This window comes from Rattus norvegicus, chromosome 9, assembly GCF_036323735.1.
Source record: "Rattus norvegicus strain BN/NHsdMcwi chromosome 9, GRCr8, whole genome shotgun sequence".
Taxonomy (NCBI): Eukaryota; Metazoa; Chordata; class Mammalia; order Rodentia; family Muridae; genus Rattus; species Rattus norvegicus.
In genome coordinates, this window is record NC_086027.1 from 91518383 (window position 1) to 91544180 (window position 25798).

Genomic DNA, 25798 nt, shown 5'->3' on the forward strand with positions numbered 1-25798 from the left:
AAAGTAATCTTACACAAGACTCAAAGCCCACAGTTGGGCCATTGGTTCCTTGATTTAAGAAGCCGTTCTTCCCAGCTGTTTGGCAAAGATGTCCAAAGTTGTCCACCACACATACCCTCACAGGAGTACAGAGTTCTATCAGTGTGGGGGCCTCCTGATGGCAGTTCCCTACACAGCTGCCTGAGATGCAGATGTGTAAACCATCCACGGAGGGCAGCCCTTCCTGTCAAGCAAAGTGTGTCTTTTTCATCCCTTCTTTGTCCTGCCTAGCCTCGTACATTGAGTGCTCGACGGCTCAATGGTTTTGGTGTCTGTGCTTTAAAAACCGGAGCATACAGGCTTGGATCATCTGCCTCATGAAGGCCACATCTGGGTCACTAACTATGATGAATGCAAACTTAGACCACAGTTTGCATCTTCCTCAAAGCTGGAGGGGGTGGGGCAGAGGCAGAATGACTGCTACCTAACATAGGTTCAGGTTTGAGCTTGCCAAAGGCATGGCCCGTGTCTGAGAGATGCTAGATAGAAAAAAAAAAAGTGGTCTTTATTGTAGATGTTTGTAGAGCAGGAGGCAGCCATGTGAACGTCCCCAGGACCGCCTTCCAAGGCTTCCAGAAAATGAGGGTGAAATTGAGAGCTCAGCTCAGAAGCCCAGCATTTCCTAGGAGCTCGTCTGACACATTCTGATGCTCTAGCTTTTAGATACAGACCCTTCTCCCCATGGTGGTAGTCTTTCATCTGGAGAGCGGAATCTTGGGTCTCATTGTGGTCACAATTCCAGTTTTCGGAATCAGTCCCCTAAAGATAGGTGTCACTATCGACTTCATAAAATCCTAGACTGGCATCCTGGGAAATTAGCATGTGAGTGTGTATGCTCTCTCCACATACAAATTCTCCCCCACCCCCACTCCTGCTCATTTCTTCCTCTGCTTCTGAGGCTTACAGCCTTAGGGCTGTGAAAGGCTTCAACATGAAACTGAAAAGAGACAAGAAAAGATAAGGATTAATTCCAAACTATACATGGACCCTCTGGCTTGTCATCTTAGTACTTGGGAACCTGAGGCAGGAGGATTGCCATTAGTCTTAGGGCAGTTGTGAGGCTGTCTCAGTAAAGCAGAAAAGCAGCCTGTGAAGTGTGTTGCAGACACAAGAGGGCAGTGTGTGCTAACCCGTCGATGCTGTGGTTCAGGCTTTCACTCCTGGAAGGCCTGGCTGCCTTCCTAGACCTAAAAGGAATTGATAAAGAGACTTTGAGACAGGTGTGGTTAGCCCCCAAGTCTAGTCACTGAGGCACAATGTGAAGTCAACATGTAGAGACATCTTGCCAGGAATGGGGAGGAATGTGGACACTCAGGTCCAGCCCAGGATCGAGCCTCATCATTGAGACTGCCCTGTGCTAAGGTGTTCTAAAAGGCAGATTTTGAGCCACAGAGAATCTGATCCTGGACTCTAAAAACCTTCATTTAGAGAAAGCCAATCGTTCACTGGAGGGGAATTGGTTTCTTGCTTGGTTGGACAGATTGGGTTTTGTGTTTTTGAAAGTTTCCTGTCGACCAGGCTAGTCTTGAACTCACTGTGTAAACCAGGCTGTCTTTGAACTTCTGATATTCCACCCTCTACCATGAGAAGGGTAGTATCACTGACTGTCCTGACCACTAGGGAGGACTTGACTGTGCACATGTGTGCTAGGCCAGGGCACATGTGTGCTAGGTCAGGGCACAGAATGTAGTCCCAGGCAACGTCAAAAGGTCAAGCCCTTCCTGGGGGTGTAAATCCACATTTCCTTGCCCTCTTCCTTTCCGTGGGAGCCTTCCCAGCCATCAGGCACCACCATCGATTCTTATTTAGGGAGGGAACGTGAGTCATACAGTTGGCTCTCTAATCATGGCTGCCAGCCATGTCTCCCAAAGGTACCATCTGCTTCCCGTTTATCCGACGATGGAGTGGTGAGTGGTGGTTCCAACTAAGGGTGTGTGCAGCTGAAGAGAGGGCTATGCAGACCATCTGATGCCTCTAGCCTGGCCTAGTCTCTCTCACTGATTTGGGGTTCCCACCAAGCAATACACAGCCCTGCTCATTGGAACCCTCCTCAGTCTCTTCAGTCGAATGCAAACTCTGACTCCTCTTTTTTTTTTTTTGGTTCTTTTTTTTTTTTTTTCCGGAGCTGGGGACCGAACCCAGGGCCTTGCGCTTCCTAGGTAAGCGCTCTACCACTGAGCTAAATCCCCAGCCCCGACTCTGACTCCTCTTAATCCCCAAACCCACAGCACAGTCGTGGGGACCACAAATGCCCCAACTACTGGACCACAGCACCATTTTACTCCACTCACAGATTTTCAATGTTCTAATACTTTGCCATTAACTATTTTTTAAATGGAGATTCAAGGAAGAAAAGAAACAGCTGTGTAACAAGCAAGACTCACCACACACAACATGCACACACACATACACACATGCATGCATGAATGTATATACACACACACATGCACACACATATACACAAGCGTGCGCACACACACACATGAATGAATGTGTACACACACATGCATGCATGAATGCACACACATACACATGCATGCATGAATGCACACACATATACACATGCAAGCACGAATGCACACATACATGCATGAATGTACACAAACATTAGCAAGCAAGCCTTATCATACACACACACATGCATGAATGTGTACACACACATGCATGCATGTATAAATGCACACAAACATACACATGCATGCATGAAGGCACATACACCACCCACTATGAGATGGTAACGCATATGTACCCATTTCATGAAAGGACACTGTCCTCTGGTTGTGAATATCACTAACATGGGCGAACAGCAATGTTTGATGAGTGTCTCCAGAGGAGTTCAAGGTCCTCAGAAGCTGGAAACAATGAACTAGACAGAGATGCACAAACCATAGGCAGCCTAGCAAGTTGTTCTCTAAATTATTAGGCTGATGCCTGTAGACGGCTGTCTGCTTTGGTTAGAGCGACTTCTTTCTACGGTGAGCAGGAGTAACTGCAGAGCGGTGGTTCTCAACCCTCGGGTGACGATACCTTTGGGGTGGGCCAACCCTTTCACGGGGGTTGCGTATCAGAAACTTACAGTATGATTCGTAGCAGTAGCAAAATTGTAATTGTGAAGTAGCGAGGAAGTAATTTCATGGTTGGGAGTCAGGACATGAGGACTGTGTTAAAGGGTTGCAGCACTAGGAAGGTTGAGAACCACTGCTACAGAGCCTTATGGTCTTAGGGCTTCCCCTGCCGACACAAAAACACCACAGCCAAAGGCAACTTGGGGAGGAAAAGGTCTGTTCCGCTTACACATTCTTATCACAGTTCCTTACTGAAGAAAGTCAGGGCAGGAGCTCAAGGAAGTCACAAAGGAGTTGCTTACTGGCTTGCTCCTCAGGAATCGCTCGGTCTGATTTTTTATACAACTAAGGACCTCCTGCCGGGGAGGGATGGCACCGTCCACACTTGAGTGGAATCCTCCCACATGCATCATCAGCAAAAAAAAATGCCCCACCAATCTGCCTACAAGGCAATCTTACAGAGGAATAGCCTCAATCAAACTGAGATTATATTCTCACATATGTCTAGGTTTGTGTCAAATTGACAAAAAACAACAAGCACCCTTACTCTATTTATTTATTTATTTATTTATTTATTTATTTATTTATTTATTTAATGCATTTAAGTATACTGTCGCTGTCTTCAGACACATTAGAAGGGGATATCAGATTCCATTACAGATGGTTCTGAGCCACCTTGTGGTTGCTGGGATTTGAACTCAGGACCTCTGGAAGAGCAGCCAGTGCTCTTCACTGCTGAGCCATCTCTCTCTAGCCCTGTACCCTTACTCTTGGTAAAAATTATGAGTGTGGGTGATAGTTAAATGCTTCCAGGTTCCTTGAGGGCAATTAAATCCCACACCGTGCTGGTGTACAGTCACTCCAGAGTGTTGCAACGTGACCCATAGTTTAAATGCACACCTCCGAGATTCAGGGGACATGATAGAAAAGAGGGAGAAAAGATTTTAAGAGCTGGAGGAGGGGTGGAATGTTGGGGCCCCTGACCTCTCAGTACAACCCGGCTGTTGCGCTCCTGAACTCACAGTACGAATGAATGCCTGCACAACATTTGCAGAAGACTGGACGAATCGACATCCCATCCTGAAGCGGTGGGGGAGGATGGACATGGGGATCCTCCCCTGCCTGAGGATCTATAGCCAGTTGATGGTTGCTGGGGGAAGAAAAGACATTTTCTTGGATGGTGTAGCCCCTGCTAAGGCGAACTTGCTCCTCCTGCAAGCAATCCTATTGAAACTGATTGAGTCACACACACACACAAAGACAAGTCATCAAAGTTAAAAGGAGAGGTAGTTGGGAGAGAAAAGATGAATGGGAGGAAGGCAAGAAAGAGTATAATCAAACCACACTGCATGTGTATGAAAATATAAATTCTTATACACAATTAATATACACTAACAAACATCTTAAAACTCAATGAACTGTGTAAAATATCATTCCTAAAGAGCCTAGAAGGGCGCTGGAGAGATAGCTCAGCGGTTAAGGGCACCAACTGCTCTTCCAGAGGTCCTGAGTTCCATTCCCAGCAACCACATGGTGGCTCACAACCATCTGTAAAGGGATCTGATGCCCTCTTTTGGTGTGTCTGAAGACAGCTACAGTATACTCATGTATATAAATAAATAAATCTTTTAAAACTAGTATTAAACACAACTTAAGAGTAAATAAAAGATATACCATTTCAAGGGAGGAGTAGGCTAGAACAAAGAGTGTTGATAGCTCAAATGGCTCCATGGAACAAGGGACAGGGCATTTGTGTGACACAGCTGGGGCGTTTGTACATAGGGTGCGGTTCGTTAGCTGCTTCGCTTTGCTTTGCTTTGAGACAAGGTCTTTTGTAGCCTAGGTTGATTTTGAGCTTACTATTAGCAGAGGATAACCTTGAACTCCTGATCCTCCTGTCTCCATCCTGAGGTATGCATTTAAGCTGTGTGTCACATTTCGTCACTCTGGGGTGCACTGCACCAGAGGTAGGTAGGAGTTAGTCATTCTTCTGGAACCTGGAGGCGTTTTGTGTTTCCAAGTCTTCCTGTTTGTCAGCTTTTTTCATTACGTTGATTTTTGTGGAGCTTTCCTCATTCCTCCTCCCAAGATCCTGCCTCAACGCCAGAATCTCTCTCTCTCCTGAGCCTTGCCCTACAGGGTATGTGATTGTCCCCTTGAGTCGGTACGTCTGGTTCTATTTGCGCCGATGTCTAACACGCAGGCGCAGTAAGCTCTCAACCAGGTGGCTGCACATCTGAGTCCTCAGTGTCCCTCCACAGTCTCGCTCCGGTAATCCTCGTTTCGCCCTGTCTCAGCTCATGAATGCACAAGGGACCCGAAGTGCATCAGGAAAATGAGCCCTGGCATCGCCGTATTCCTCAGTGTAAATGAACTCTTGAATGTTGTATCAGCTGATTCCAAGGAAATGAGAAAAGGCCCTACCACACGCAGGATGGGGATGGAAGCTGGATGTGATGGCTAGACTGCGCTTGGATTCGTCAGACAGCTGACAGTGAGCTCTCTCAACGTGCTTTGCATAATTGCTCGGGCTCAGTTTCTGTGAACAGTCCAAATCCTGTCAGACACGCATCTCTTCGCCTGTCAGCGCCCAGCCCCTTGCCAGGATTTCTCATTCTATCCATCAGGCATAATTTCCAGACTCCCTCTTCCCAGTCAGGAAGAGTTTAATTCTCCATTTTCTTCAGGCCTTCAAAGAATTTCTTACTTTAGAGGGAAGAGAGGGCGGTTATAACAGAAAAATAAAATTTCTGATTTATTTGGGAGTATGAGGGATTGATCCAGGCTTCATATGTTCTTGGAAAGTATCCCCTCCCTGAACCTATCCCCTACTTTCTTTTTACTCACTGATTTTTTTAATAGATTTCTTTTTTAAAGATTTACTTATTTATTTTATGTATATAAGAACACTATGGTGGTCTTCAGACACACCAGAAGAGGGCACCAGATCCCATTACAGATGGTTGTGAGCCACCATGTGATCCTGGGAATTGAACTCAGGACCTCTGGAAGAGCAGTCAGTGCTCTTAACCACTGAGCCATCTCCCCAGTCCCTATTCATTTACTTAGAGAAGAGGCCTCACTTACTCACCTGGACTGGCCTCACTGTCAAATAAGCAGTCTTTAAACTTGTGATCCTCTTGTCCCAGCCTCCTCTGTAGCTGACATTACAAACACCAGGATCATTCCTCATGTATACTATGAATAGCTGGTTTGGTTGTTCGGTTGTTTGGTTTTGGTTTTGTTTGTTTGTTTGTTTGTTTGTTTGTTTGTTTGTTTGTTTGTTTGTTTTTTGTTCTTGTGCACTTATGTGTGGTGGCAGCGGCAGCGGCAGTGGCGTGTGTGTGTGTGTGTGTGTGTGTGTGTGATGTATGTATGTATGTATGTGTGTGTAAATGTATATGTAGGTGGTGTGTGGTATGTATGTATGTATGTATGTATGTATGTGTAAATGTATATGTAGGTGGTGGTGGTGGTGTGTGTTATGTATGTATATATGTATGTGTAAATGTATATGTAGGTGGTGGTGGTGTGTGGTACGTATGTATGTATGTATGTATGTATGTATGTGTAAATGTATATGTAGGTGGTGGTGGTGTGTGTGTTATGTATGTATATATGTATGTGTAAATGTATATGTAGGTGGTGGTGATGTGTGTGTTATGTATGTATATATGTATGTGTAAATGTATATGTAGGTGGTGGTGGTGGTGTGCGTTATGTATGTATGTATGTGTGTGTAAATGTATATGTAGGTGGTGGTGGTGTGTGTGTTATGTATGTATATATGTATGTGTAAATATATATGTAGGTAGTGGTGGTAATGTATGTGTGTGTTATGTATGTATGTATGTATGTATGTATAAATGTATATGTGGGGTATGCATATGTGGTGTATGCTCACATATGTACCAGTGTATGTGCCTGAGCTTGCAAATACTGAGTCCAGTGTTGAGAGTTCTATTCTATTACATTCTATCTTACTCCCTTGTTACAGGGTCTCTCTCTGGGGCTAGGTCAAGTGACTAGTAAGCCCATGGATCTGCTCATCTTCCGCCCCACCTCCTCCACAGTTCTGGGAGTCCAGCAGCCAACAGTGTTCACCTTTTCACATGGGTTCTTGGGACGTGAACTCAGGTCTTCGAGTTCGTGCAGCATGTGCCCTCAGCTGCCACGCCACCTGCTCGGCCTTGTATGTACTTCTAATGTCACTTGTTTGTAAGTAGGTCACACACTTCCTACAAATGTCAAAGGCTTCGAACGGAGCGGGAAAGATGGCTCAGTGGTTAGGAAACAGCACTGCTCTTTCAGAGGACCTGGGTTTTTTTTCCCAGTGCCACCACCACTAAACAAATTCCAACTGCCTATAACTCCAGTTCCAGGGGATCTAATGGTATCTTCTGGCCTCTGGGAGCCCTCAAACACATGTTTCATACACTCACACAGACATACGTACACATACATAAAAATCTGCCGAGGTGGAAAGATGGCTCAGTGGTTACGCTTACATTGTTCTTTCAGAGGACCTGAGTTCAGTTCCCAGCGCCCACATGAGGCAGCTCACAGCTGTCTGGAAACTTGTTTCTATAATGGTTTAAATGTACAAACAGTGAAAATTCTCTGTCGTCTCTTCTTATCAGTCACCTGATTTCTACCAAAGGAGTCAACCATGCATTGCTGGGTCTCGCATCTTTTTTAAAGATTGTCTCTCAGTAAGTTAACGAACGTGTTAAGTGAGCATTCCATGACTGAACAAGCTCAGGCTGACCTTGAACACACAATCCTCCCAGTGCCAGGATTACAGACATGGCCACAAGACCCAACTTGCATATATATATATATATATATATATATATATATATATATATATATATATATATATATATATATCTTTGAGAACATCTCTCTGTCTAAATCCAGATGAATTCCTCAAAGCAACATATCAAATACACATCAATTTGTACTATGTGTATTAGCGTGTTTGGTCCAACAAAAGCCCTGGTTCTGGAGGTATTTGCTGAAGATCAGTCATCTAAGAGGATTATGGTTGCACTGTGACCGGGTTCTCTAGAGTCTGATACAGCATGTTTCTTGTCCCTTACGGTCTAGTTCCTCTTCTATGAATCATGTCAATTAGTCATTAGTCATTTCCCTTTTGCTCTAAGAAGGGCCACAGTCCTGAAATTGAGGGGACAGAGCTTTCTGTGCAAGGTCTTTGGTTATGAAGACTCTGCAAAAAGGGGGGAGGGGACAGTTGAAGATGCAGCTGCACATAAACCACTATGTGGTCAGGACATATTGGGCAGTCAGGGCCAGAAAGACACATCTGGTCTGTTCCTGTGGCTAGGAGCTGACTGGACCCACAACAGCCTGCGTGTGATTTCCTAAATGTTTTTACAAAGAGAGGTATGGTGTACAAGATACGGAAGCAGGAGGAGCTAGAGTTTGAGGTGCGTCTGAACTACATAATGAGCATATCAAATAAATAAGTAAATAAACAAATAGATAAATAAAAGTTCATCAAACAATGCAAAGTTTCTAGCATTGAAAAAGTTGCTTTGATTGGTTTTAAGAGCTTAGTGGAAACAAGACTGCAAATTTGACACCCTTGGGTGTCTGGGAGAAGAGTCTCCTTTCTTTGCTAAGGGATCTGCCTTGGTTCATGAATATCAGCGTGCAAATTCTCCTCTTGGCTTACCGAATGGGATCCATTCTTGTGTGTATGTCCCCTGCTGTGCTAGCAGCAGCTAACTGTTAACTTGAGGTCTGATGAACAATTGAAAGCTGTGTAAAAAGTAAAACAAAAACAAAAACAACTCAACTTCCTACATCTTAATGTATGACACCCTCACTAATTTTTCAACTGCGTTTCACAGTTGAGCCATTTGTCTGAACACTTTATTTATAGGTTGACAATCCTTGCTAGCCCCAGGCAGCCTCGCATGTCTCTTGCAACAGCAGGGACCCACCTCCTCCTTCTGCAAGCTGTTCTACTTGGAGGGCTTGTGAGGAGGGAAGGGCAGCCCTTGTGTTTGGGTTTATGGGCTCTGCAGGATGTCTGGATTTTCTGTGGGAGAGCTGTGTCATCTCTTGACTGCTCCTTCCTCCCCAAGGCCATACTGGAGAAAGTCCATGAGGTTTCTGGGAAGATATTATTGAGCCCAATATACTGCCTTTAGAGTTTTATTTAAGTCCAACCTTTAGGGGCAAGAACTTCAAGCAACCATTCCTAATATTTAAAGAAAAGCCACAGTACAGAAAGAGAAGAAGCTGGCTTTGGGACACAGGCCACTCAGTTACCCTATCTGCATAGCTTCCTTGGCCTGTGGGCACAGGTTTGTCAAGCATGATCCTTGATGTCTCCTTGTATGCTCTTATGCTTCTGGTTATTCCAAGTCTTTTGATCAATTCCCCCAAACCCATAGGCAGGCAGAGTAAAAACCCATTTGATAACCCCTCTCTCAAACCCATCAGAAAGAATGGGGGATTTCCTAGAGTTTCATTTTTTCCCCAGACACTGGTTCTATTACACAGAAGCACTTTCCTGTCCCCTATCTGGTCTCCATATCAGCAATTACAGATAAAGAAAAATAAACCCACAACCTTGACGCCAAACCCCCAGCTGGGTGGAAGTCATGTGCCTGTAATGGCCTGAGTCTCTTGAAGCTTTGGTGCTGTTTTCTCACAGCTCCCATCTAGACAAAAGGAGCTAGATGGGGCCTTCACAACCCTGGGAACCCCATGGGATAGCATTTCTATCTACAGAGGAGCAAAATGAATCCTCGCAGTTCCTACTTCCACTTGCCTTATATAGACCCTTCCCTCATCCCACATAGCTCGACTGTCACATGACCTGTCCTCCTTTTCTCTCAATGCTCTCACCTGGATTATCTCTAATGTCTTTTATATATATCACCAACCACCCAACACAGATGGTAAATGGTCTGAAGCTGTCTGAGCATAGAGTATGTCTGATTTGCTTACATATTACTAAAACATGTTTTAGGCATTATAAATATTTATTAAGGGCTGGAGAGATGGCTCAGTGGTTAAGAGTACTGACTGCTCTTCCAGAGGTCCTGAGTTCAAATCCCAGCAACCACATGGTGGCTCACAACCATCTGTAATGGGATCTGATGCCCTCTTCTGGCTTTTCTGAAGATAGGTACAGTCTCATATACATTAAAAATAAATAAATCTTTTGTAAAATGTTTATTAAAAACATAGGAAGCCTCTACCTCTGTGAGATCCAGTGTCAGGCCTGTCTACACCAAAACTGTAGGTAAGGTTCATGATTTAGCAAATAAACATGCTTTAGATTTACAGTTGTTTTCAACTGTTGATGGTTATGGGGGAATGAAACCTTGAGAAGCAGCTAAAGTTCAGAAGGAAGTCTCCTTGACACGTATACGTAACCGGAGCCCAGTTCAAACTGCTCAGAAGTGACCTGAAGCAGTGCTCAGCCTCTCGGAGGGTTTAATTAATGAAGGTTCTTCCTTTAGCCTGTTTGTTGAAATCCTCCTGCTGCATAGCAGAATCCATGGTGTGTTGAGGTGGGAAAAAAAAAAAAGACGTATGAGAGAAACCCACCTCAGATGTGTGGCACCTCAGGGAAGCACCATCCTGTAGACTGAGACCCTCGACCAAATGCTAAAAGAGAAAGCAAGCTGAGTATCATCGTCCGCCTCTCCACTCCCTGATTCCACCTCTCCACTCCCTGATTCCACCTCTCCACTCCCTGATTCCACCTCTCCACTCCCTGATTCCACCTCTCCACTCCCTGATTCCACCTCTCCACTTCCTGATTCCACCTCTCCACTTCCTGATTCCACCTCTCCACTCCCTGATTCCACCTCTCCACTCCCTGATTCCACCTCTCCACTCCCTGATTCCACCTCTCCACTCCCTGATTCCACCTCTCCACTCCCTGATTCCACCTCTCCACTTCCTGATTCCACCTCTCCACTTCCTGATTCCACCTCTCCACTTCCTGATTCCACCTCTCCACTTCCTGATTCCACCTCTCCACTCCCTGATTCCACCTCTCCACTCCCTGATTCCACCTCTCCACTTCCTGATTCCACCTCTCCACTCCCTGATTCCACCTCTCCACTCCCTGATTCCACCTCTCCACTCCCTGATTCCACCTCTCCACTTCCTGATTCCACCTCTCCACTTCCTGATTCCACCTCTCCACTCCCTGATTCCACCTCTCCACTTCCTGATTCCACCTCTCCACTTCCTGATTCCACCTCTCCACTTCCTGATTCCACCTCTCCACTTCCTGATTCCACCTCTCCACTTCCTGATTCCACCTCTCCACTTCCTGATTCCACCTCTCCACTCCCTGATTCCACCTCTCCACTCCCTGATTCCACCTCTCCACTCCCTGATTCCACCTCTCCACTTCCTGATTCTACCTCTCCACTCCCTGATTCCACCTCTCCACTTCCTGATTCCACCTCTCCACTACCTGATTCCACCTCTCCACTCCCTGATTCCGCCTCTCCACTCCCTGATTCCACCTCTCCACTCCCTGATTCCACCTCTCCACTCCCTGATTCCACCTCTCCACTCCCTGATTCCACCTCTCCACTCCCTGATTCCACCTCTCCACTTCCTGATTCCACCTCTCCACTTCCTGATTCCACCTCTCCACTTCCTGATTCCACCTCTCCACTTCCTGATTCCACCTCTCCACTTCCTGATTCCACCTCTCCACTCCCTGATTCCACCTCTCCACTCCCTGATTCCACCTCTCCACTCCCTGATTCCGCCTCTCCACTCCCTGATTCCGCCTCTCCACTCCCTGATTCCACCTCTCCACTCCCTGATTCCGCCTCTCCACTCCCTGATTCCACCTCTCCACTTCCTGATTCCACCTCTCCACTTCCTGATTCCACCTCTCCACTCCCTGATTCCACCTCTCCACTTCCTGATTCCACCTCTCCACTTCCTGATTCCACCTCTCCACTCCCTGATTCCACCTCTCCACTCCCTGATTCCACCTCTCCACTCCCTGATTCCACCTCTCCACTTCCTGATTCCACCTCTCCACTTCCTGATTCCACCTCTCCACTTCCTGATTCCACCTCTCCACTTCCTGACTGTCTCACGTTCCTTGACTTTCCTGCTGGGACGGACAGTGACCTCAAAACTTAAGTTGCTATTTTGGGTTTTTGTTTTGTTTTGTTTTGTTTTGTTTTCATCCAAAACAACGAGAGCATGGTCTGTTCAGAAAGGCCTCTAGAAGAGAATCTCCCAGTCTGTGGGCAGAAGCAGGGAACAGCAGCCACGGAAATAGTTTTAGATGGGAACTCAGTTTACCTTCGAGCTTTTAGTAGCCAACGAAACAGTAAATGGCCTGGACTTATTAGAGGAAATTCTGAAAGTACCCACTCCAGGAAAGGCAAAGGAAAAATGTCAGAATCAGGAGCTCATGGGAGGAACTATGGGCTCATCAGGCCTTAGTGTCAACACCGGAACCGTAGGTGAGATTACGAAAGGAAGAATTATCTGCCAAGCAGGAAGAAGCCCAGCACTGGCAGACTCAGAAGAGCTGGTGCCAGCAACGAGGAGAGGGAAGGAGAAAGCAGAGACGTGAGAAGCAAAGGAAGGACCGTGGCCACAGTGGAGCCCGGGCAGGAAGTCTCCTGTGCACGCCTGGAATCCCAGCCCATGGCTTGGGAAGATAGATGGGGTGTGCAGAGGTAGAACATATGCGCTCAGACATTTGAGACCAGCCTGCGGCACAGTGAAACTCCATCTCAAAATAGAAAAGAAAAGCAATAGTCAGAGTCTGGAGACACAGCTCGGTGGTGAAGGGTGTGTGCTGTTCTTCAAAGGGCTCCGGTTCACCTCTGGGCACCCACATCAGATGCACCCAGTGTCTGGAACTCAGATGCACAAACTGCCTGTAACTCCAGCCCTAAGGGTTGTCACCCTCTTCTGGCCTCCATGAGCGCCATCTCTCCTGTGTGCACATCCACCACCGCCATCATACATTTATACAAATACATTAAAAGTCAGGTGTGAGCTAGGTGAAGGAGTATGGGAAGGCGGGAAAGGGAGGCTGCCAGCCTGCAGTCCATACTTCAGGACCCGCAAGGCTAGGAAGCCTTTAGGTTTGTTTCGCCACTCCCATGGGGGCCTGCTTTTGTCAAGTTTTACTGGAACAAGTTCTACGCATTCTGGTACACACTGTGCAAGAAGCTGAACTATGTCCTTGCTCTGTCCGGCATCTACCAAGATGAAATGATTCCACAGTCATGTGAATCCATGCTTCACAGAGGTGGAAGAAGAGCCGACTGACTGTCCTCTTAACAAATGTTCTGTGTTGTCTCCGTCTGCTTTCTGTCACTGTAACAAAACGCCCAAAGCTCGGGAATTTATGAAGAAAATGGGTTCAGATTACTCTGTGGTGGTAGAGGCAGGAAGTTCAGTGTCACCGGCTCAGCATCTGCTTGGCTTCTGGTGGGGGGCTTCCTCTTGTGTCAGCAGCATGACGAGGCAGAAAATCGTTGCACAATGGTGACACAGCAAACATATTGGGTAGACCTGGCTTGTGTAACAAAGTCACTCATTCCTTCAATGACCCATTGACCCACAAATGTACTAATCCATCTAGGAGGGCAGACCTGATCAATCTGACCAAACGCCCCATCTCCAAAAAGAACTAACATGAATTTGGGTGATGGCGTTTCCCACACATGAAAATTAATGGGGATGGGGGGTTGAGGTGATAAAAGTCAGTGCTAGAGTACTTCCCTAACATGGTCAAAGTTCTGAGCTTGATTCACAGCATAACAAGTTTATATGTAAAGTATGTACACACACACACACACATATATATACATATTATATATGTGTGTGTGTACATACACATACATATATAAAAATGTTTATATAAAAAGTCAAATCATAATATATCATTAACTCAGACATTTAATAATAAGTTGAGAGATGGGGCAGGCGATTGAGACTGGGTTTCATATAGCCCAGGCTAGTCTTAAATACATTGTGTAGTTTAGGATAACTTTGAACTCATGATCCTCCTGCCTCTACCTCTCAAGTGCTGGGATTGCCACCAATGTCTAGTTGTTTGGTACCGTTGTTTTTGTTTGCTTGTTTGTTTTGGTTTTTGTTTCTATTTTTCAAGACAGGTTTCTCTGTGTAGTCCAGGCTGTCCTGAAACTGCTCTGAAGATGAGGTTGGTCTCAAACTCAGAGATGCACCTAACTGCCTCCTCTGAGCTGGGATTAAAGGCATAGACCACTAACACCCCGAGGTACGGCTTTGTTGTTTTTGTTTAAACACGTATGTAATGGAAGTCATCTGGTGAAGAGATCAGTGGGCTGGGGGTGTGGCTTAGTGTTAGAGTGCTTGCTTGATAGGCAGGGACACCTGGACCACTGAAATAGGAATGTAACAGGAAGGGGAGGCCTTTGGGGGCCAATGGCATTTGCATGACCGAGGGGTGGTCAGGCTTTGTGGTGAGCAAAGCTCTAAGTGTTCCCCAGATAGCCCTTCCCACCACAGGCTGACTTCTGGGTAAAACGACTATCTCAGGTCATATGGCTGGTACACTCCAAAGTCAGGATTTGAACTCAAAAGGACACCAGAGCATCCTGTACTCTACCCTTCCCAGGAGCTTGCTGACTGGCCTTGGCCACGAGTGCTGATGTGCCCCGGGTATAGCCAGCCTGGCTCTTTTATTTCCTTCCATTTTGCTCTGACCTGTGGGCAGCTGCTGCAGGGAAATGCCAAGTCATAAATAATTCTTACACTAATGCCGAGCGAGGCAGCTGAAAGGGAAATGTCACTAGGAAATGGTGTTTCAAGTAAGTACAAATTTCATAATTTAGCCATTTCTCATAACCATGTTCCCTTATTTTGGGCTTATGGTAAACTGGTCATCACTCATCAATGTGGGAGAAATGTACCTTAGCTTGGACACTTGGCCCAGAGAAACATGTGACATAAAAATGAAGCCATTCTCCTGCCCTCGAGTGTTGGACAAGTAGAGCATAGGAAGGGGAGGAACAATCAGTCTTATTTATAAAAACGGACACTTGTATCTTGAAGTCGCCCAATACAATTATGGTATTGTGACACTCTCTCAGCTTATAATCGCAAGGCTCCAGGAAGCTTGGTCCCAGCTAACTGGAATGTTCGTTTATTAGTGTAATTTCGTTGCCCAGGGCAGCTCTCAGCATCAGCGTCTTTTGCAGCAAGGCCCCTTCTGGGTAAAGCAACTATTCAGTCTGATAGTTTAAAGTCTGTTAGGAGGAGCGGGCTTCTGCTGCTGTCCCAACCCACAGCCCCCAGTCTGCCCATTGTGACCAGCTGTCCCCAAGCCTTCTGCTTTTTCACAGGAAGCCAGAAATCCAGATTGCATCAGAAATTTCCTAATCACTAAATCTTAGCAACTAATTCAATTTTTAGTTTTCTGAGACCGGGTCTTATGTAGCCTAGGCCGACCTCTAACTCATTATGTAGCAGGGAATGACCTGGGTTTCCTATTCTCTGGTCTCTACCATAGATGACGGTTCCTAGTTTGGTGCTGAGGATCAACCCCAGAGCTTGGTGTATGCTAGCCAAGCATGCTACCAACCGAACTACACCTTCCACCCGATTCCACTCAATCTCAAAAATAAAATACACCTAGGGTAGAAAATACTCTGTATGAGACAATGTTCGAGTCATGGGCCCCCTGTGGTGACTCCTGCTCTGGTCAGGCCACACTGTCAAGTTGCAGGCTCAAAGGATTTGAAGGAAATCATGTATAGTATTAAACAAGTGCTGTATGATTTCTCTTTCCTGTGTGGTCTTCATTTTGAGGGTCATTTTGATCTTCTTGCCTCTATCTGCCAAATGCTAAGCTTACAGATATGATATGCTTTCTTGTGTTGGCTGATGTGGCTGATACTATAACTTTCTTCTTCTTCTTCTTCTTCTTCTTCTTCTTCTTCTTCTTCTTCTTCTTCTTCTTCTTCTTCTTCTTCTTCCTCTTCTTCTTCTTCTTCTTCTTCTTCTTCTTCTTCTTCTTCTTCTTCTTCTCCTCCTTCTCCTTCTCCTCCTCCTCCTCTTCCTCCTCCTTCTCTTTCTCGTCCTCCTTCTCCTCTTCCTCCTCCTTCCTTTCCTCCTTTTCCTCCTCCTTCTCTTTCTGCCCCTCCTCCTCATCTTTCTCCTCCTCCTCCTCCTCCTCCTCCTCCATCCTCCTCCTCTTTCCCCATTTGTGTGTGTGTGTGCATGTATGCATGTTGTATGGTTTATGTATGTGTGTATGTGTTTTCATGTTTGTAGGTACACATGTACTTGTGCGCATATGCATATGCACGTGGGGGCCTGAGAGTACCATCCTCCAATGCTCTTCCACATGATTCATTGATCATTTGAGGAAGGGTCTCTCAGTCAAACCAAGAGCTTGATGATTCAGCTCATCTCCCTTGCCGGCTTGCTCAGGGGATGCCCTCTTTCTGCTTTCTGTGGCTGAAATTACAGGCAGGCTGCCAAGACCCACCTGGCATTTAGGTACATTCTGGGGATCTGAATTCCAATCCTCCCATGGGAGGGGAAAATGTTTTAGCCATCGATATGTCCCCCTAATGTCAGTCTTAACATCTCCTCTTTTGTTCCCAGGCCTCCTAAGTTGTCTGGGTCAAGAGACCTCAGGCTAGACTTAGGAAGCATTAGGGGTATGGCTGTCTGGCTCTCTTCCTGCTGACCCAGCTCATGCACCAGTTCCTGGTTGGAATTTACATGTTCAAACTTGGCATTTCTGGCAACAGTGACTTCAATAACCCCAAGAATTCCAATATCTTAAAGGGAAGAGAATTGGGCCTGAGTTTTTGTGGTTCAGATATACATCATGCTTTCCATTGGATGTCAGTAGCTCAAAGTGTGGAGACACTTGAGAGAATCAAGAGAAGGCAGGGCTGTTCCCTAATGAGTGAGAGTGAGATGAGTCCCCTCCCCTCACCCCGTGACAGAAGCATGCCTGGCTCAATAGCCAGGAAACAAGGTAGTATTGAAGCCTACATCCCAAAGATATCCTTACCTTACCCAACATGCATCCAGGGGCTCTCCCAAACTATTACAAAGGGAACAAAGCAAGAAATGGGGGCTAAGTCCAGATTCAACGATACACGTCTCTAATCCTAGCACTGAGGCTGTAAAGGCAGAATATCAGGAGTTCAGGGCTACATGTGACTCCGTCCAGAAAAACATCACAAAGCAAGCAAACAGCAACAGCAAAACATATCTGTAAAAAGGAAGGAGGAAGGAAGGAAGGAGGGGAGGATGGAGGGGGGGAGGGAGAGAGGGAGGGAGGGAGAGGGAGGGAGGGAGAGGAAGAGGGAGGGACGGAGGGAAAGAGGGAGGGACGGAGGGAAGGAAGGAAGGAAGGAAGGAAGGAAGGAAGAAGGAAGGAAGGAAGGAAGACTAAAGCTCCACAGGACCGTGAGTAGGAAGGGTAGCACATTTGGATCTGATCCCAGCCGAGTCTAGGCACCAAGCAATTGCTTCAGCCCCAGCTCTCGAATTCTATATTCCGCTTTGCGACTCTGTGGCTGGGAGACTTGCAACCCGCAGCTCTGCAGCGCAATTGGTTCCCTATAAGGCTCTGTCTACAGAGGGCTACCCGAGAGTACAGGACACTAGAGTGGAAGTACAACGAGGAGAAAGTCCCAATCCGGTCTTCATGCTTTTGGTTCATGGCACCCGGCCATACTTCGTCACCTTACAGCCGCAGGTCCTCCCTGTGGCCCAGGCGAGTCAAGAGGACCGCACTCCGCACATACAGAACCAGCCGCGGCACTCCTCCTTTGTAGCATCCGCTCCGATGTCTGGCGCTCAACTCTTGAGTCTGGTTCCAAGCCCTCCGTACTATCCTTTCCCAGTATCACGTTTTCTATCTCGGCCTGTTCTTTTTGTTTCCAAGCCCTCGAGGTGAGTGGAGGAGATGGGAGCCCGCTTTCTATACCGGCTGTCTCTGAGTTTAGGATTACCATCCTAACTGTGACTTTAATGCTTTCGATTGAAGCTACTGATGCAGCATCTACGGACTGGACCCTGCCAGATGCACATTTAAAACTGGCACTGTTTATTCATCCGACTGCGGGACCAGTTTATTGAGTGCCAAGATTCCTGCCGAGCGCTGGGACACAGTGATGACTAAGGCAGACAGACTCCAGGTTCTCCCAGTGAGGAAGAAAACAGCAAACAAGGAGAGTAAGGTCTCAGCTCCCGCCTCCACTGAGTGCACAGAGCGACTCCTGCTCTGAGTGAAGCGCTAATGTTAACAGTTAACTCTCTTCGACTTCACAGTAGGTGGCTAAGGCCGAAACACCATCATGTTCTTCAATACCATCATGGAAAACATTGACCCATTCCTGGTTGGCCAATGCCCCAGCCCCAGAACAAACTGCTTTTCAAGGTGAGGCCCAAACTGATCAGAAATCCATGGTGTCCCAATCCTGTTTACCATTTATACCTCTGACTACATTATTCGTTGAAATGGTATCAAATTCAATTTGATGGTCGCTGAAAGATGAGGATAGTTTCCTTTAAAAAAAAAAACATTACAAGAAGGTCATTATCAACAGTGACACAAGCAGTCATCGTGTGCTTAGAAGGGCACTTTGTCTCTTGTCATATCCTCTCCAAAAGTTGTAACTTGAATCTGATCAAGGCAAAAGTGTCTGATAGCCCTGCATTGGAAGACATCCTATAAGACGCGGTCCGTGTTCCTCAAGACTTTCAAGGCTGTTAAAAAATAGTCAAGAAAACCTGTCCTTGGCCAGAGGATTCTCAGAAGACAGGACAGGTAAGTGCAGCAAAGCACTGTGAACCAGTGTTGTTTGCGCAGTCTTGACGGCAGAGCCCTGGGAAAGTCTGTGGTAACATCCAAGAGGCTGGGCGGGGGTATCCAGAGCTCAGGTCTAGTTCTGTAATGTATGTGTGAATCTAAAATTGCACCAAAATACAGTGCTTGTTTTTAAAAAAGGAAAGCAACTAAATTACACGCTTTGAGAGATTTGGTAATTATAGCTTGCTTTTCAACAATGCTGTGAAATTAGGCGTGGGCAAAGACCTAATTGTAAAAGATAAAGGAAAAAAATTGATTCTTACTTTACAGTGTTCTTTATATTCAGTCCCTACTTCAAGAACACTTAAATCAAAAATTGTTGAAGGTGCCCTATGGTTGCAATTTATGTGGGGAAAAAAACAAAAACAAAAACAAACCAACAACAAAAATAATGGCGCACGCCTTTTAACTCAACGACGCTTAGGAGGTAAAGGTAGGGAGATCTCAGAGAGTTCCAGGTCAGCTTGGTCTACACGGTGAGACTTTGTCTTAGACTAGAACAAAAGATAGTAGGCTCCCATCCACAAACTCATATTCATGATAGTGTGTGTGTGTGTGTGTGTGTGTGTGTGTCTGTGCACACGTCCGTGCGTGCACACACATGTGTGGGGAGAGCTCAGAGTTTCAGGAATCAACTCATTTCTTCCTTCCCTCAGGTAGGATCTAGAGACTGAACGCAGGTGCGTTGGAAGCACCTTTACCCATTAAGCCATCTCCCCAGCCCATGTCCAGCTTTTTCCTCTACGTCTGTGGGCTCTGGAGGATTGAACTCAGCTCCTCATGCCTCATGCTTTGCACTTGAATGACTGATCCATCTCCTCAGTCTGATTCTTTCTTCTTTGAGGCAAAAACTATTTGTTCCTGGGCTTTAGTTCAAGACAAGCACTTTCTAGCTTTGGAGTCCAGGTTGGGCTTAAAACAACCACCTTTGTCATAACGTGAAGGGAAGCGTGTTTTGAAACTAGAGCTTAAGGTAGCTCTCTGGCTGGGCCGGTTCTCTCTGCTCATACCTGATTACAATGTAAGCAAAGAAAGTTTGCTTATGGAGCAAGCCATTTTTAAACCCCTGACTTAATAATTTGTCAATGGTGATGAGAGAATCTATAGGCTTCTTCATGCAGAGCTTTCCTCTGACCACTGTCCTCTAGATCCTTGAGAAGTTCCTCAGAGTATTGTGTGTGTATGTTGTACATGTACATGTGTGTACATGTATGTATGCCTATGTGTATGTGTTGGGTGTCTTTACCAATCTCTCTCCATGTTATTTGGGCGGGGGAGTGTTTCATTTTAAAATGATTGATTTATTTTCCTCATTTGATCTTATGTGTGTGTGTGGGGGGGGGGGGTGTTTTGCCTTCATGCAGGTCTGTGCACCATGTGTGTGAAGTACCCATAGTGGCCAGCAGGGGGCGACATATCCACGGAGCACGGAGTTACCGAGGGTTCTGTTGATTCAGGCACTGTGGCACTGATTTTGTTGAGTGCTGATTTTTTTAAAACGTGTATTTTAATTTCATTTATGTGTATGTTTCTGTGCGTGTGTGTGCTCGTGTTTGTGTGTGTGTGTGTGTGTGTGTGTGTGTGTATGCAATATGAGTACATGAGTACCCTTGGAGGCCAGAAGGAAGTGTTAAGTGACCCTGGAGCTGGGTCCTCTGGAAAAGCAGACTGTGCTCTTAACTGCTGAGCTATCTCTCCAGCCCTGAGGCAGGGTCTCTTACTCAACTTTTGAGCTTGCTCTTTTGACTAGACTAGCTGAGCAGAAAGCTGCTGTTTGCAACCCCAGCACCGGGAGTGGGGAGCTCACCGTGGGGCCCAGCTCTTTACTTGGGTGCTGTCGATCCAAACCCATATCCGCATACTTGAATAGCAAATACTTCACTTGGCTGAGTCATCATCCCAGCCCCGTCAGTATTTTTATCTACTAGATGTTTCTGTGTCTATTATTGGACGTGCCTTGGGGAGTTTTGTGATGTTCCCAAAAATAAGGTAGAAATAAAGAGACATTTGTATCTCTTAGTAAGCAAGACCCGCAGTGGAAATAATTTACATATTTCCTCATAAACCAAGAATGTCCCATGGAGAACACTAGACAACGAAAGTCACAATATTAGGACATTTGGAAACGCTGGGGGAAAGAACCAACAGAAACTGTGGGTTAGGAAAGACCTATGTATGCACATCACGACCCCAGGATTCACTGAGGGAACCACGGGCATGTTAGACAGACAGACAGCCCCAAAGATGTAGGCTGGGGGCATAGCTGGGTCATTGGGCATGGATGGCAAGTCTCTTCTACCACTGAGGCATCTCGCTGGCCTGAAGGGCCTTTTGAGCTAAAAATACCTGCAGCTGTTTAAAAAACAAGCGAGATGCACAGGAGACTCCATGAGACGTGCTTCAGGCTGCTCAAAATGGATGCGATAAAATGGCGAGTCGTGGGAGACCTGGGCGTGTAACAGTCCGGCGAAAATCCATCGAATTCCGTGTGTCGGCTAGGCAATCAGCCAACCGATAAGGAATATTAAACAACGTTCGTAAAACCTGTGTGTTAGCTTATGTTATGTCACATGGGAGGAGGACCCGTATTTCACGGACCAAGATACACAAGAGCAAAACGAACGTTAAAAACAAGTCTTGTGAGGTTGAAGAGAGATGACTCGGAGGTTAAGAGCCCTTGTTTCTCTTGCAGAGAGGACCCCAGATTTGTTCCCAGCTCCTGGGCAATCTAACTTTTTTTTCCCTGTCTTCACACACACAGAAACATACATAAATAAAAACAAGATACGCATTTTTTAAAAATCAGCCTTTTTTTGAGATGGACTTATAAACAGTAGCACGCATGCCTTGAAGTTCAACGAACTCTGACAACCGTGTGTTTCCATGTAACTCTTAGAGTCGTCACCGTAATCAAGACACAAAATGTTTCTATCAGTCGGAACTCCTGTGGTGGGTCTGGAAAGATGGCTCGGAGGTTAAGAGCACTTGCAGAGGACCCAGGTTCGGTCCCCAGTGCAGTGATGATATAGCAACTAGTAACCGCCCTTAACTTTAGATCCAGCGGAGCTGATAACCCTCTTCAGGCACATACCTGGAACATATACATACAGGGAAAAAATATTCAAACACATTTCAAAAAAAAGAAAGGAAGGAAGAGAGAAAGAAAGGAAGAAAAAAAGGAAGGTCTCTGATTGGACGAGTGTGACAGCTGGCAAAGAGAGGGACCCAAGCCTGATGTTTGATGCCTAAACCTCAGGCAGTAGAAGGCACTGACCCCCACAAGGAGTCCTCTGACTTCCACGCTTGTACCTCGGCACTGGTGCCATCCCTCCCCACATAATCGAATAAATAGAAACAGCTCATACCAGCGCTTGGGAGCCTGAGACTGGTGGATTATGGGAAAATAGAGATTGACCTGGGCTACATAGACAGGAGCTTCAGCCCAACTAGGATGGAGACCCTGTCTCAAAACCAATAAACAAACCACTGTAAGCTGTAGATTTGATGATGTTTTATTCATTGAATATTGTTTGCATTTCCTAAAACCATGAATTTTCTTATATGACCGCAGGACAGTTACCAAAACCAGGGATTTACTGTGAACAGTCCTATCCTATTTTCTCCAGGTCTAATTAAATCTGGTCAACTGTCCCAGTGCTATCTTTTATAGCAAAAGGAACCCAAAATTTCAATTCTGAGGTCTTGCCTCCCCGCTCCTGGGATCCAGGACAACTGAGTCCCTTTCTCACAACTCGGGTGGGTACTTTGCACACCAGCCCTCAGCCCTGGGTTTGTGTGTTCACTAAACCTGGGCCTGAAAATGAGTCTTTGGATAGGAATGTCAAGAGTTTGTCTGGTTCTTCTATTAGGAGACACCTTCAGGTGACAGGTCACAGTACTGCACGGTTATCTTTGGCCATTTGAATAAGGTGGTGTCTACCGGGTTTCCCCATGGTGAAATTACCCCCCCCCTTTTTTTGGGAGCTGGGGACTGAACCCAGGGCCTTGCGCTTGCTAGGCAAGTGCTCTACCACTGAGTTAAATCCCCAACCCTACCCCTTTATTCTTCATAATATCTCTCTCTCTCTCTCTCTCTCTCTCTCTCTCTCTGTGTGTGTGTGTGTGTGTGTGTGTGTGTGTGCGCGCGCGCGCACGTGCGTGTGTGTTGAACTCCACTATCGTCAGCATCTGTATTTGTGAGCGTTAGTCTTCTATGAGAGAGAAATAAACAAAACATTGCCATTGGCCAGAAACAACTAAGTGGAAACTGGAAACTGGCCTCTGCCAAATGCTTTGTCGTTCTCTACGATCTGATGGAAAGAGACTGACAAGAAATATTTCAGAGCTGGCAACAGGACCGTCTGACTCCAAAACGGTTTTCTGGGGTCTACTCTGCCCCCTCTGCTGACAGCTACTGTGGTTGGCCGGGTATCGCTGGAGTTTAGATTTCTCAGCCCTCGGGGATTAACTCAGATGTGATCATTCTCAGCTGAGGAATTTAGGGAGGGTTAGTTACATTAGTAAGAATTCCAACAAAACACATTAAAGTACTGAAAAAAGATGAAGAAGAAGCAGCTCTCGTTCCCTAGTAAGACTTAAAAGCTGTCTGCTTGAGGCTCTCTAGCACATAACAAAACCCATTCTAAATCGATGACAAATGTGTTTCTCCCATCCAAGGGACCAACCAGGCAAGATAAATCAAGATCGGGTGCGTTTGGGGTGGTATGGCTATAAACTGGCAAACATATTTTGAAGAAACACAGCCATTGCTCATTTACGTCAGTTTTGACTGGGTGTGTTTTTATCCCACATTGACTATTTTACTCTTGTACAATGGTGACATGACTGTAATAGGCCCTTAGTTTTTGACCGTAATAATTTCCCTTCTGGGTTAACTAGCGCTGAGTGAACATTCCAGACAGCAAGTCATGTGATAAGCAATGGGTAGGAGCTCTGTTCATTATCTAAACTCATCTTCTAGCATATCTGTTTCTTTTGTTTCTCTCGAAGTGTGGGAAAAGGTGCCACACACATTTCTCAGTGCCGGGCTGGTCACACTCAAAGTGGGAGGGGCGGACTCCAAACACTTAGTCAGCACTGCCAAGGCTTTTGAATCTTTACATCTGCGGAAGCTTGGGACCTTCTGGTGCCAGATGTCTTCAGTCTTTTACTTTGTGCAGAAGGGAATGAAGGCTTGAGCAGATTCATGTGTGATCAGTAGGTCTCATTGAGTCTGTGGCTTCCTGTTTATTCACATTCATGCACAGACCAGAGCAAGCAGAGGAAGTCCACCTGGTTGCTCTTTTCTTCTTCCTTTCCTTCTTTCCTTCATTTTCTTCCTTCCTTCCTTCCTTTTTGTCCTTTTTTCTTCCTTCCTTTCCTTCCTTCCTTTTCTTCCTTTTTTCTTTCTTTTCCTTCCTTCCTTTTCTTCCTTCTTTTTTCTTTCTTTTCCTTCCTTTTCTTCCTTCCTTTCCTTCCTTCCTTTTGTTCCTTCTTTTTTCCTTCCTTTCCTTCCTTCCTTTCTTTCGTTTTATTTTTATTTTTATTTGTCTGTGTCTGCTTGCCTACCTGCCTGCCTGCCTGCCTGTCCGTTGTTGGGTATGTGCACATGAGTGTGGGCATTGTTCCACTTAGATCAAATCTTCTTTTCTGTTCCTGTGAACTATTTCTGAAGAGTCTCTTATCAAGATCTCCATCTTGGTGCTGCCCAACTGGAGTGTGATTTATTTCTGCCTTACAGATGTCTCAGGGAAACCTTTCAAAGGCTTCATGTACCTCAGTTAATCTGCTAACACTGCTGCATGTAAATCTAGAATTCTCTCAAAGTCGGAACATATTTATTTATTTATTTATTTATTTATTTATTTATTTATTTTAATACAAGGTTTCGTGTAATTCAGGCTGTCCTCAAACTGGCTTGATAGCCCAAGATGATCTTGAATCCCTGATCCTCCTGCTTCTTACTTTGAGCTGCTGGGATTATGGGATGTACTGCCAAGCCCAGCTTTGATGTTTAGAAAAGGTAGTATGACAGTATTTAGAAAAGTAGCTATGTCCATAAGCATCAATTCTACACTTTTCTGAACTCTGAAGTATGGTATTACTTTATGAAACAAACAAAAGCTCAGAGCCCGATACAGCAGCAATCCCAGATCTCAGAAAGTGAGGCAGGAGGATAACAAGTTTGAGACCAGCCTGGGGCTACATAGTGAGTCCCTGTCTCAGAGCAAAGCACAAAGGAAATAAAGTCAGACTCAGATAAAAGTGTCTGTTTTTACTCTTTTTACTCCTAATTACTCTTTTTAATATTTTCTTACATTTTGAAGTGAAAATATAATTGTATTATTTCATCCTTTCCTTCCTTCAATCCCTCTCATGTACCCCCTCTCTTTGCTCTGTCTCAAGTTCATGGCCTCTTTTTAATTCTGTATGTGTGTGTGTGTATCCCAATCCGCTCAGGTTATATGTTACTTGTGTGTATATGATTTCAGAGCTACCTACTTGGTACTGCATAAGCGACATTAACTACTATTTCTCAGCTCCTTCAGCACAGAACTGGAATAGAACATCCTATGCCAAGCTCCTTGGGCTTTTACATGTCTTCTAATAATTCCCACATTCATCAGAGTGCCCTGAATGCGACTGTTATTTTTATTGATCCTGTTCTTTTTTAAAAATCTTACTATGTCTGAAATCAGTAGGCAGGAAAAAAGAAAAAAAAAAAAGAAAAAGAAAACCCACAGAATTTGAGTCATTTCCTAAAGAAATAAAAAACCAACCCAAAACAAACACACCGCGCATTAAAGACGTTGAAAGAAACCATAAT

The 25798-nt window shown here is 45.5% G+C and overlaps 1 long non-coding RNA gene across 1 annotated transcript; it reads right to left on the bottom strand.

The window, feature by feature from the left end:
* Positions 1-3651: 3651 nt before the first annotated feature.
* Positions 3652-10816, bottom strand: LOC120094723 (uncharacterized). Its single transcript, XR_005489245.2, has 3 exons — positions 10695-10816; positions 8803-8888; positions 3652-4254 (listed from the first exon to the last, which is right to left on the bottom strand). It is a non-coding gene; the product is annotated as an uncharacterized LOC120094723 (long non-coding RNA).
* Between the last annotated feature and the right edge of the window lie 14982 nt (positions 10817-25798).